Genomic DNA, 11,714 nt, shown 5'->3' with positions numbered 1-11,714 from the left:
GGGGGGGGGGGGGGGGGGGGGGGGGGGGGGGGGGGGGGCGGTTAAGGGGATTTCACTTTGTTTGTTCCCTGATTTTTCTGTCTCCCCCACCGGAACGGAAGGGCAGAGACCCGTACACTTTGATCCTCACTGTATCCCCAATACCTAGACCGGATAAAGAGAATGAATAGATGCAAGAGTGAAGGAACATAAGACCCACTGGGACAGACTGGGACTGACACTCGATATGTGTTGTGCATTGTTCGCCAAAGCAGAACACAAATGAAAAGGAAAAAATAAAAACTTTTTGAGGAAGTTTATTCTAGAAGAAGGTTCATGTTCCCCAGTTGAGACACTGAGGACCAGGGAGGGAGGGTTTGCCTGCAGTCTCCTAGCCTGTCAGACACTGTCTGGCCATGCTGAGGTCTCCAGGGCCCTGGTGAAGGCCCTGCTTGGGGGTTTCCACTGCTGGGGGCCTCCGGAGGGCTGAATCCCGCAACCCCCCGGGGAAACTTGCCTGGAGTCACACTCCTGAGACCAGCCCTCCAGTGCTGCCCCCCAGGACAGCAGAGGTGTCTCCGGAATGCCCCAGGTCCTGTCGCTCCCTCTGATCCCAGCAGAGGTAAAAGCCCCCTCAGCTCCTCCAAGTGCTAAAAACGAAGGCCCACTGGTGGGGCTCCTCCAGGCAAGGCGGTGGCACTTCCTGCGTTTGTGCCCTGGTCATGCACATGACTCCTGCCCCGTCTGCCTTTTGTCCACAAGCGGGAAACAAGGGAGCATACGATTCGGGGGCCACAGAGGAGGATGGATGCGTGGCATCTGCTGACATCAGAGACGAACCCTCTGGAAATGGGTGGGACTGAGAAGTGTCTGGAGACCAAGAGACAAAGGCTTCCTGGAAGAGACAGCATTTGAGCTTTGGGAAGGCCAGAGAAGCAACAAGAAACCAAGGATCCTCTCTAAGAGGCTCAGTGACCACAGGGAGAAAGACAGCGATGGTAAAGAAATAGACCCTCAACAAGGAACAGAGGCCGACAGCTTTGCCCTTTTTAGCGCTCAGGACCCAGAGGTCGCTGGGCACAGTGAGGCTGACTCCTCGGCCTGCCCTGGTGGCATCGCGTCTCCCTCGTTAGGTCAGACCTCACGTTCCGTGTTAGATACAAAGGGGCTCAAAGCTCAGATGTAAACAGGTGAATAAGATGAACGTGAGCCTTTGCTCAAAAGGCCTGCCTGATGAAAGTCTATTTAGTCTACCTCTCATTGGACCCAGGAGTGTAGGACTTGTTTACCTGGACCCAGGCTTGTGGACATGGCTGGGAAGCACAGGCCATGCCAGCGGGGCTGGCCTGAGTCAGGTCCCAGGGTGCCAGAGGTGAGGGAGGACAGGGCTGCAGTGTCTGGCTGCTCTTCCCTCCCCCATCTCTCTTCTCCCTACAGGTTGCTGTGGGGTGCACAGGTTGGGTCTCCTGGAGAGCAGACTCCTGAGGAGAAATTGGTTAGCAGGTGTGGCTGGGACCCCTGTGTACAGCAAGGAAGCAGGACCAGGCAGAGGAGGAGGCCAGGCTGTGATGCCGTCTCAGTGGAATGTTTCGGCCAACACCACAGAGGGTTCTGAAGATAGAAAGACCCTCCAGGGCATTCGGCTCTAGGGCGAGAGGGCCAGGCCTCTACACAGCCTGCTCCCTGGCCAGTCGAGCCTGGATGCCATCACCCGGAAAAGGTGTGAACCTCGGGCAAGGCCGTGGATTTCAGCTGAGGTGACCCCAAAAGGGGATGACAGCTGGGGCTGTGTGCTGGGGCTCTCCCAGCAGCTGGGGGAACATGCCCTCTACTCCGGAAGGGGCATCTGGAGAGCCCATCCCAGCACCGCCCCCCCCTCCCCCCCAGAGGAGTTGAAAAGTAAGCTGATCAGAGGTGATCAGGAGAGATGCTGGGCTTGAGAGGAAGCGGTGGCAAGGAGTGAAAATGGAAAACCAGTGTCATCCCTTTCTATTTGTCCACTCTGCACGCCTGACTTCAGGAAGAAGAGAGTCAAACGTCAAGGTTAAGACTATTGTACTTGAATGACCCACATCTGACAAACACAGTCTTCTGATTTGGAAGACTTTCTCATTTTGTTCAGAAGGGGAGTTGAGGCCTGAAGAGGGGAAGGGGATAGTTCAGGATCGTGTGGCAAGTCAGTATGATGTGGGAGCAGAGCCCAGTGAGTGTCTCCCACACTAGGGTTGAGTTAAGGCCATCTTTCCGGCCAAAGCCTTGTAGAGAACTATGTTCCTCCCCACCCAACACTGCATGGATAGACCCAACCCTGTGACCTTTTCTGCAATTTCACAAAATAATGCAAAACAGTGAGCCTTAATTGAGTTCCTACTGAATGATCAGTATTGTCTTTAGGCAACAGGAAGGCAAGAGAAAGAGGAGTCAGGGTTGTTTGTGGTCCAGCAAACAAGAGGCATGACCAGTAAGCAATGGAAGAGCATCACTAGTCAGGCCAGAAGAAAACACCCATGTGAATATATATACACCCCAGGGTCAAGTCCAAGCAAGTCAGGGTGGGCCAGAAAGGACACTGTGGATGCAGTGTGGGAACGGGCTTGTGTGAGGGTCTCAAGAAAGATGTAGAGACAGTGGAACCAGTAAGCGCAGGGCAGCCAGACCCTTGGGCCCCTTACCTCATAGCAGAGCTCAAGTTGGGGGGGGCAAGTCCATCCAGGGAGAACAGACTTTGGTCTGATGGTCACTGAGGATGGTCCCTGCCCTGCCTGGGGGAAGGCCACTCCCTCTGGAGTCCAAACAATGAGCGGTCAAACTGGAAGGCAGAGATTTCTTGATGTTCCCATGGTACCCAGAGGTCTGCAGAGGACCTCAGAGGGGGAGGGGGTGTAATCTATGCGAAAGCCATTCACTGATGGTGGAGAAAGAGATCTCAGGGACACCGAGGGAAGCCCCAGCAGAAAGGATGTCCACACAGTAAGCATCACGGTGGTTGCAGCCTTATGTGCCTGGGAGAGAAAGCTCCCAGAAGGTAGAGTCCATGATAACAAGGGAGAATCTGAGGGGCTCTCGGGGAACATTCAGGTCATCCTTGGACTCTCTATGGAAGCAGGCATATCTGGGGTTTACCGCTGTCAGAGTGACTCCAGGCAAATCCTTCTCAAGCTTCTCAAGTGGGGGAGACAGCATAAGGGAGCTTATCAGCACAGAACAGGGGCATGTCCACGTCGGAACCTTGCACTAAGGGAGATTCCTCCATGACTACATTCCTCAAAGCTCAGTCCCAATTCTTTTAGAAAAATTAGAGCAACAACTGTAGTCTGCATGACTACATTAGCAATCAGACTCAAAAGCCAGATTAGTCTTGTTTTGGGGGGGAAATGATTCTAACTAGGTGAGTATCAGAACACGGAGACCTTGGTTATGGGGACACCAGGGACTATTTCTGGGTCCCTGGGCTCTCTCTCTACCAGCAGGTGATAATCATTAGTGCTAGCAGCAAATGTTCCAGAGAAGACAATAATGGGTGACCTACTCTGTCACTGGAATGTGATGAAAGTTGCTTGTGTCCCTCCCAGGGTAGATCAGGGTGATTTGCTCTCTGTCCTTCATGACACGGGACAGCAGGTTTCCAGCTGGTGGGTTGTCTGTCAACCTGGGACCGCTAACAGGTATGGTGAAGAGCAGATCCTTCTGACGACTTCAGATGTACACGTAGCCCAAGGGAGAAATGATTTTATTAATTTATTTATTTACTTACTTACTTACTTACTTTTTAAAGTTTACTTATTTATTTTGAGAGACAAAGAGAGAGAGAGAGAGTATGAGCAGGAGAGGAGCAGAGGGAGATGGGAAGAAAGAATCCCACGCATGCTCCATACTGTTAGTGTGGAGCCCGATGCAGGGTTCAAACTCACAAACTGCGAGATCATGACCTGAGCTGAAACCAAGAGTCAGGCACTTAACCAACTGAGCCACCCAGGCGCCCCGGGAGAAATAACTTTAAGTTTGTAAATGTTTAGAGTTGTTTGTTACTATAGCATAGCCTTTCCCATCCTGACTGACCCACCAGGTAGCTTAAAGTTCTCCACTGGGTTCCTTCCCAACGATGACACAATTGCAAATCCTCCCCAGGATCACTAAGGTTCTACATTATCTGCTTTCTGCCTCCTTCCAAACTCATCTTCCCCTCATCCTGCTTTGCTCATTTTCTTCCAACTATAACTGTCTTCTTTTCGTTCCTCCAACATGCCAAGTTCATTCCTCCTTGAAACACTTGGCACCTGCTATTATCTCTGCCTGGAATAGTTTACTTCCAGACTCTCACCCTTGAGTCAATTTGGATCCATTCAGAAGCCACTTCCTTAGAGAGAATTTCTCTGATCCTTGTCTAAAAAAAGCCAGTCACTCTTGGGGACACCTGGGTGGCTCAGTCAGTTAAGTGTCCCACTCTTGGTTTCAGCTCAGGTCATGATCTCACAGTTCCTGGGTTCAGGCCCTATATACAGCTCTGTGCGGTCAGTGCAGAACCTTCTTGGCATTCTCTCTCTCTCTCTCTCTCTCTCTCTGTCTCTCTCCCTCTTTGCCCCTCCACCACTTGTGCTCACTCCCTCTCTCAAAATAAATAACTAAATAAATAAATTTTAAGAAATTAAAAAAAAGAAACTCAGCCTCTCTCTATCATATTAACCTCTTTTAATTTTCTCCTGAGCATTTATTACTTTCTGAAATTACTGAGTCTTTTGTTTATGTTGTCCTCTTCCCTCCGATATGAGACAGGAATGTTATCTGATTACAGTATCTAGAATAGGGTCTGGTACATAGTAAGAGTTCAGTAAACATTTAATGAGTGAGTGAATATGCAAACCAGTCAAATTCATCACCTCGTGGATGAGATCCAAAAGAGAAGTTCAATGAACGGCATTCATTTCTGCAAACGGGTAACAGCTCAGCCCAGAAATCCAGTGGTGCTAGCCCTACTCGGTTTCTGGCAGGGAGACTCAGCTCCGATTTGGAGCACTGACCATTTCCTCCCAGATTTAGGCACTGGATTCACTGTGATAAATGGCCCAAGCTCCTCCTTGCATTTAATGGCAAGGCCTGATCCAAGTGGAGTTGCAGCCAGGTGGCTCCTGGGAGCCTTGGAATACGACTTCCAGACAGACCACAAAACCCAGAGACGCTAACACCGTTCCAGATACATTAACTCATAATCCCCAGGAAGCCCACACTTCTGGTGAGGGAAGGGGAGGCTCCCCTCTCCACAAGTACTAATAGCCATGGTTAATCCTCATCCCGGTGAAAGATTCTCGCCTGTGTGTCTGGAGAAGCTTCATCAACGTCAGCGTGAGGGTCCAATACAGAGAGAGACAATTGCCCAGAGAGCATCCGCTCAGCAGCCTTCTTGGGTTATGGATTGTACGGGCCTTTGCTGGGATTGTTCTGGAACAGCTGGGGGCCAGTGAAGCCCCGTGGCCATCCCGCTTAGCTCCTCTGCCTTTTCTCTGTGTCCAGAAAAAGACAATGATCGCTGTACCTGGAGCAGCAGCCTTTGTTCTCAGTAGGGACAGAGGAGGTTGGGTTTCTGCCCCTAAAATGAAGAGGATGGGGCTCAGTCCAAGATTCCCATCAAGCAAATGGGCTGTTCCAGTCTTCCAGAACAGCATCTCGCCAGCTCTCTGCCATCCCCGCCGCACCCCTGCTGTTCTTTTGGTCTCCTGCTCTCTTTCTTCCTTAAGCCTTTGACTGAGAACTTCTTCCAGGTGTTAGAAGCCAACCTCTGCTTTTTGTCCCGCTCTGTCTCAGCAGCGCCGGGTGCCTCCAGGCTCACAAATGCACCATCTGCCCTCGTGACTGCACATAACCCACCCACGTCTTTTCCTCTCAGCTACTTTTGGAGGGTCTGAGCAGTGGTCCTCAAACAACAATCCATGGACCAATGCCCATTCATGGAAAATAATAAAATAAATAAAATAAAATAAATAAAATAAAATAAAACAGGCTAAGGAGTAATTTTTAATGAAATTTTTATTTTATAAAATGATTCACTTTAAAGGACTATTATAAGTCCTTATTTGGAAGGTTTTCTTCTTCTTCTTCTTCTTCTTCTTCTTCTTCTTCTTCTTCTTCTTCTTCTTCAATAAAATAGAGATGGTGGCTATTTATTTATTTTCAGGTAATCACCCAACCAAATAAAATGCTGGCAACTTCAAATCAGAGACCAAACCAGTCTTGCAGTTGTTACAATGTTTACTGTCCTGTGAAGGACAAAATCTGGGGAACCGGCAGACTGTAGGATGTCGCCACCTGCCTGTCCCGTCTCTGCCTGGGTACATGATGCCAAAACCCTTCTCCTCATCTTGCCCACGTCCCCGAGCCACAGACGAGCCCTCTGCTTTCAGCGCTCAGCTGTTCTATCTCATCAAAGTCACCACCACACCCTCTTGACCCTGGATTCTCCAGCTGGAGCAGTCCCGGGTTCCCCCTTCATTCAATGGGCAGCTTACATCGGCTGTTTTTCCTCCACCTCTTTGGGCTCTTCCTCTTTCATTCCATGTCACTGCTGTGACCGTGATTCCGGGACCTGTCACATCATGCTAAAATTAGAGCAGAGCCTCCACCTGTTCCCATGGATCAGTATGTTTCCAGACCCACCCAGTCCACCGTGTACAAGCCAGGACCCCAGTCTTGTTCCAACACGGCCTCAGTCTAGATGTCACAAACTGCAGGCAGGGGGTTGGGTGGGCTGTGCCCAACAGGGACACACATTAGGTACAGAGGGGTGGGGGTTTCCTCCTCCTCCTCCTCCTCAGTTTTCTCCTTCTCCTCCTTTTCTTCCTCCTCCTCCTTTCTCCTACTTCTCCTTCATCTCCTTCTTCTTCTTTCTGGTCAACATTTATGTATCTAAATTTGGGGACACCTGACTCTGTGGGCTTGCGTTCCTGTCTGTCGGCGCCTCTCTGGAGGTGGAGAAGGAGTCCCTTCTTGGTGACTGCCACCCCAGCTTGCCCAGGCCCTGCTACTCCGCGCTGCATACACCTACGCTCTCCATTCCCGCATGCCACCTGCCCGGCGTCCGAAGGCGTTTGTGCCTCAGCCCTAGATGCGTCCCACCACCCTGCTCTTCGGGCAACTTGAGCTCATCCATTCCTCGCAGAACCGAAGAAACACCGCCAAGCCCGGAGCCACGAGCAGCCCCCCCTGCCTTGGCTTCCCTTTCTGTGGAATGGGGGTACCATCTTTGTCTCTGGATCGCGACCAGGCAAAATGAAGAAGTGCAGTTTTTTCAATGCCTCGAGCTCCTTGGAGAGCAGGTAACATAAAAATTCAAGGTGTTATTATTAGAGAGTAAGAAATTTTGTTCTATGCTAATTAAACTCACACCTTACCACTTTACACACAGGCAAGAGGCAGCCTGACAGCGTGACATGCTACCGAGCACGAGACAGGCCGGCTCTGCCGCCGCACCCGCCGTGATGTGCGTGTAAACCTGCCTCCCGCTCCGCTCCCCGCCTCCCTTCCCGCCCGGCCTCCGCCCTCCGTCTGTCCGCGGGAGAGGCTGTCGGAGCTCCCGGCTGCGCACGGAGCACTGACTGGTGTGTGCGCGTGCTAAGGAGGTGTCAGGCTGGGGTCAGGCCGCTGAAGATTTAGGAAGGCAGCCGACAAAGTTTCCCCGCCACCGGGTTGCCACCACGCACGGCTAGGCCTGCAGGACGCACGCGAGAAAACAGATCTCTCTGCGCTGATGGCTTTAGTGCTCCTCTGGGGATGCGCACTCAGCCTCCTCCACCAGCGCAGGGCAGACCCCGGGACCCGGGAGGGCCGGCCGCGCAGCGTGGGCGCCAGCGCTATTGATCCGGCCGCCCAACCGTGAGGGACAATTGTGAAACACCTTTTCCCCCCCCCCCCCCTTGCTTTCTCCGGGGCCAAAGAAGAGACTATCTCTGGAAGGTAATGGAGCTGTCACCGAGGAGAGAGAAGTGGAAATTCACGGTTCTCTTGTGAGGCAGAGACATCTGTGTTATTGTACCCTACGCCAATAGTTTTTAAAACAAAGTCATAAAACAAGCTACTGTACATAAGGGGTGGAAACTGTGTGGGGCTCCCCTTCCTCTCTGTGGGTTTCTGAAAAGAAACAAACCTTGAAGAGAATTGGGAGCAGAATGATGACGGCTGGCCACAGGACACTATCCTGGGAGCAGAGGTTAAAGCTGAAAGGCGGCGGCAGTGAGACGCCTCAGTTTCCTTTTAGAAGAAGAGCTCTGTTCGCACTACAGGAGAGACTGGCCAAGCCATGCCTGAGAGGAGGCTGGAGCGACACGGGCACTGGGGGACAGAAGGACATGAGGCACTGAACCCAGTTTGACACCAGCCCAGGAGGGAGCCCCCCCACAGGGGCACCCCCAGAGCCGTGCCCCCTGCACACAGCTCTGCTGGGCATCTGCCTGCACACCTGGCTTTCACAAATACTGACCCATTCAATGTCCTAAGTCACCCAAGAAGAAGGCCAGTGGAGTTTCCGCCCCCGTTTTCAGATGAAGAAATGCAGCTTTGGAAGGGGTCACTTGGTTTGCCAGGGTCATAGCACGGGCCCTCTGATCTCAAAACACCTTTCCCCATTGTCTCTGTGAAGGTAAGACGGGCCGTGTGTCCATCTCTAACATCCATTCCCCTCGGTGCACAGTGACACGGGATTGATTTGTGCCCGGCTCCTGGGAAGCCGCGCGAGGGACTGACGCACATTGTTGATAGCCTGGGCCTGCTACCATCTCGTCTGCAGCCTGCTGGCCAATGGCTTTGTAGAAGGCTTGACTAGGAAGACTTCAGCAAATGGACCAGCTATCTAGAGGGTGAGTCACCCTGGTTTCTACGGGGTATGCTTTGGGCCTTAGAGTCACAGATGTGAGTTGGAAGGCCTCTCACTGCAAACCACAAGTGGTATGCAGATCTGCTCCCCAGCTGGCAAACAGGTGACGATCCAGCCTTGTCACTGGGGGTGTGGGGCCTCCTTTATCACAGACCCATGAAGAGCGCCCCACCCTGAGTTCCGGCCACGGTTCGTTGGGCTGGGATGAAGACCCAAAGGCCGCCATCCATAGACTGGCTGCTGACTTCTGATCCAGTATCAAAAGAAGAGCTGAACATTCTGTGGAGAATGAGAGTAAGAAAAATGTTGGAGGACAAGGGGCGGGGACTGCCAGTGAGCAGGCCTGTTTCAGGTAACTAGGTCTGGCTAGAGCCAGAACCATAATGACAAGACAAAAACCATCGCAAGCTGCTTTTGAGGAGCAGAAACTTTAAGGAGGAAAAGAACGTAGTTGGATGCAGAGTAGTATGCAGGAGACCAATGAGAGTGTGGCTTGGTCTGACTCCAGCTCAAGTCAGTACCAGCAGAGTCAGGGTGGTTGCATACTGTTGCACAGGCTGTGCACTGCATGTATGGTGGCATTCGCTTCTCCACTGCTGGCAGCTCTAAAGGAGCCTCAGCCTGGTTTTCAAGACCTTGAGCTACATGTTGGAAGGCTGTGTTTGAGCCCCAGCTCTGCCTCTGACTGGGTGACTTTTGGTGCAGCCTGGCCTCTGTGAGGGCTCAGTGCTCCCCATCTATGAAATGGAGAGCAGTGTTCATCCTATCTATCTCAGTACAGCCAGGAAGAAAAGTGGAGATTCTAGAAGAGTGGGGGCTTTCAAGCATTGTTTTAAAAACATGCAAATATAACAGCCATCATTCTTTCTTTAAAAAAAAAAAAAAACTGTGATGGCAGTTCAGACAGGAAATGAGTGGAATGAGTCACCTCAGGTCAGGGTGGACACAGCTCAGAGGAGATGAGCATCTTCTCTGGCATCAAGACAAGCAGTGTGGCAGACACTGTGGAGCCCCACGCAGAAATCAGTGAGCATGGGGGATGGCTGTCAGCCACCCCTGCTCTGGAGAACTGCCCTCTGCCATGGGACCCACTGCCCCAGACAGCTTGTGCCCCGCCCTCCATCACTAGGGCAGCCCACGGTCAATGACTGATCTAAAAGGCTGGGCGCTTGGCCTCCTGTTGTGGTTTATGTGGTTATGCAATGCGTCGGCCACATTGGCTGTGAGGCTGCAAGATATCCAGACCATTTTGCCCCACTGTCACCCCGGCCCTGTGAACGTAGCTTCCTGCACCTATGCAGACAGACTTCTAAGAAGTGAGTAACCAATCTTCCTCAGCTCCATCACAATGGACTTTTTCTCCCCCATTATTTTCTTCGTTTTCCACATTCAGGAGCTTCTCCCGACCCTTTGTGCAGGGTATTCTGAAGGAGCGTGAGGGGGAGAAAGAAGAATCTTTGCAGTGTATATTAGTAACATTTAATTAGCCTTGGATTACTTATTAAGTGACGATTATCCCTATTATGTCTGTCACAGATGAGCAACTACATACTGTCTATGGTTTATGGGCCCAAAGTTCTCCATGGAGTGTCACAAATTCCCATTATGTCCCCAGAGCTGGGCTCTGCATTTGGAGGCAAATGGTCCCCTCCCCACAGCCAGACAGCTCCCGTTTGACCCGGCAGTGAGGGAGGCTTGGGTCAGCCTTACCTCCAGTAAACACAGAGGACCCATTAGCGACTCTTGTGATGGGTGGCCTGACTGGTGGGAGGGAGTCAGGGCAGCTGGGCAGGACCCCTCCCAGGGCATTGTCCTCGGCCATGAGAGCCGTCGATCCACATCTTATGGATGTCACACCAGATCACAGCCTTCAAACCCTTCATTTTATCATTGGGATAACATACTTCTAGAGAGGAAAAGCATGTGCCCCTGACCACAGCCACAGCCCTGAAGCTTCTAGTTATGGAGACAGATGCCTGAGCTTCAGAGGACAGGACAGCCATGCTACAGAAAGACCCTTTGTACTTAAATGTCCCCCAGGCTTCTGTCCCTTTCCATGACCTCTCTCCAATGATGCCCTTTACATAGAAGCCGAACCTCTCAGAAATCTGTTGCTAATCCCACCGTGCCAGGCTATGACCTCCCCACTCAACACCATCCCAAAGGTCAAGGTGATACATGGACAGGTAGACGCCATATTGCTCAAGTCTGATGGTGCCAGGAATCCCATCTTCAGATTTTTTTTTCTGCTGAATTTATCATGCCCTTTTGAAAATGCCACTAACTTTTAGTGTTAGTTAGGCCGAGCCGTGCGCGTCCCCACGGCTGTGCGCGTCCCCGAGCCGTGCGCGTCCCCACAGCGGTGTGCGCGCCCCCACGGCTGTGCGCGCGCCCCGAGCCGTGCGCGTCCCCACAGCGGTGTGCGCGCCCGAGCCGTGCGCGTCCCCACAGCTGTGCGCGCCCCCGAGGCCAAACACTAAACTTTTAGCCAACACAAGCCACTAACTTTTTAGCATAAATGGTCTTTTCAATCCCCTCTGTATAATGTATTTTGAAACACTAAGCTGAGATCTACTGAAGGTCAGACACAGCATGGGGGTGGGGTCCAGAGACTCTTGTAGAGGAGCACATGGGGATGGGGAATGACTCGCAGGCCCCCCAGGAGGGAAGAGGGCAGGTCAGAGGAGAGGATGAGCAGCTCCAGATGACATGACCACCGTGGGACGAGGAGGAAGGAAATGAAGCCCCTGGCCCGTTTCTGCTCGCCTCATCTGATCTTGTGCAGCTGAAACCCAGAGCATCTGTACAACTCAGAACAAAGCAAATCTGCAAATTAACTGTCAATAGACCCACAAAACTAAGTGAATTTAAGTAA

The sequence above is a fragment of the Hyaena hyaena genome, unplaced genomic scaffold, assembly GCF_003009895.1.
Source record: "Hyaena hyaena isolate Hyena2069 unplaced genomic scaffold, ASM300989v1 scaffold_61, whole genome shotgun sequence".
NCBI classification, from domain to species: domain Eukaryota; kingdom Metazoa; phylum Chordata; class Mammalia; order Carnivora; family Hyaenidae; genus Hyaena; species Hyaena hyaena.
The sequence above is the reverse complement of the archived record's forward strand: the minus strand, read 5'-3'. Positions refer to the sequence as shown.